General features: G+C 46.2%; 1 protein-coding gene across 2 annotated transcripts in view; it reads right to left on the minus strand.

Moving 5' to 3' along the window:
- Positions 1-2,035, minus strand: part of CUL2 (cullin 2) — a 124,465-nt gene that overhangs the window by 114,680 nt on the left and 7,750 nt on the right. Inside the window, exon 2 of one of the 2 annotated variants that reach the window (XM_006158315.3) lies at positions 1,057-1,190. The exons of the other annotated variant lie outside the window; for it this stretch is intronic. The gene's annotated coding sequence lies outside the window, so the exon portion shown is untranslated. The remainder of the gene's footprint in view (positions 1-1,056; positions 1,191-2,035) is intronic. 2 annotated transcript variants of the gene reach the window in all.

Below are 2,035 nucleotides of genomic sequence, written 5' to 3' on the forward strand. Positions count from 1 at the left end.
CCGGAAAAAAAAAAAAAAAAAAAAAAAAAAAAACTTTTAGAAACAAAGTTCCACAGTACAGACTGCATTCAGGTCTGGCTCATTGGCATGGCACACCGGGCTGCCACGAGCTGACTTCGAACTGAAGCACCTCCCCTCACGGGCTCCCGACCTCATAACCCAGTCTCTTTGCTTAGAAGGCGCTGACCGTGGCAGCCGGACTCACGCCTTTTCCCTTACTGTTTTCTCTACCAGCAGGCTTCTCTTCCTTCTCTCCCTCCCACCGCCACCTAACTCCTGTGACGTGAGAACTTGGTCCAGGTACACCCACATCTAAGAACTGTCCTGGGCCCATTTAAACCAGGTGACGTGCCCTACCTTATGAACTACCTGAGAACTCCATCTGCTCTTGGACGCCATTTAAGCACTCTGAATTTGAGTCATCTGAGTGTTTCCTCAAAGTAAGGATTATTTTGTAACTGTATATCAAAACGCTGGCAATATGACCTTCATATTAGTTTTATTCCCTTAGAAAAATTAAGATTTTTTTAAAGAATTATTTTTATTGGGACCAGCAGTTAGTGTAATGGTTATGTCGCTGGACTCCCACGTAGTTGATCACGGTTCGCGTCCCGGACCTGGTGGCTTAAACTCATGCCGGGTACATGTGCGTGCGTGCCCAAGATCCCAAGAGGAGAATGGATAAGAAGGGATTGCGGCGTGGCCATCCCCCCTGGGGAGTGATTTCTCGCTTTCTATCTGTCTGTCTCTCTCTCTCTGTCTGTCTGGCGAGCACATGCACCCTGTAGCAAAAACCTCTTCAAAAAAAAAAAGGAAAAAAAATAGAATTATTTTTATTTAATTTTATTTATTCATTTTTATTTTTATTTGACCAAAGACACACACAGAGAGAGAGAGAGAAAGTGAGAAAGCAAGACACTAGGTCCGGGACTCAAACTGTGATCAGTCATGTGGGAGTATCCAGTGGCTTAACCACCACGCCACCTGCTGGTCCCCGAAAAATTAAGATCTTAAGACACACTGTAGGTAAATTATTTCAATGGTTATACAGACTACCTTTCGGCTTTTCAGAATCAAACTGGCACTGACTTGTCTGCTGAGACTAACGGGTAGATATCGCAGCGGGGAAACTTGCAGCGGGCTCTGTGCTGGGTGGGAAATCTGGACACCACGGCTGGAGCAGCAGCAGCCTAGTGAAACACACCAAAGTCACACATCAATAGCAAAAGGACCCTGAAACAGTCTGTTAAGTTCTGTTTGCCCAAGAGAAAGCTCATGTAACTAAAAAGTTTAATTCACCCACTTGCAACAGTTTAAATAGTAACTTGTTCATGGAAAGTTTACAATGGGACATAAAAGCGACAGGGTCAAAGATACAGGGCTAGGGCCAGCAGTTACGTCACTGGACTCCCACAAGAACAGCCACGGTTCGAGTCCTGGACCCAGTGGCCTCAAACTCATGCGTGTGCATGCATGCCCAAGATCCCAGGAGGAGATGGAGAAGGAATTGCGGTGTGGCCATTTCCCTGGAGGATGATTTCTCACTTTCTGTCTCTCTATCTCTCCAGGAACCATGCCGCCCTATAGCAAAAATCTCACAAAAACAAACAAACAAACAAACAGGACCATGACTATTGAACTATTCTCCACCTCCCAAGCTGTCAGACAATTCATAAATATCTTACTCTGCGTCTTGTTCTTCATTTCTGTGCCTTACTAAGAACCACAGCTCGACTATCAAGCACAGGGTGTGTCCCAATGAGTATCTGTAAAGTTTAAATCTCCCATTACTGCAATCTCCGCTCCCTGTCTTCTGAGTTCCACTCTTGCAATGACTGGGGTTTTTAACACAGAGGGCAAGGAACACAGTGCTCATGTGTTTAAGACCATAGGCTCTGGGGCTGGCCCCACAGCACAGTGCTCGGAGAACCAAATCCCACGTGGCCAACTGCAGTTCACACTGCAACACTGGCAGGCTGAACAAGGCGCTACGTGAGAAGACTGCCAAGGCGCCACGGACATAGTTCAACATACA

Source organism: Tupaia chinensis, unplaced genomic scaffold, assembly GCF_000334495.1.
Source record: "Tupaia chinensis unplaced genomic scaffold, TupChi_1.0 Scaffold000578_2, whole genome shotgun sequence".
NCBI classification, from domain to species: domain Eukaryota; kingdom Metazoa; phylum Chordata; class Mammalia; order Scandentia; family Tupaiidae; genus Tupaia; species Tupaia belangeri.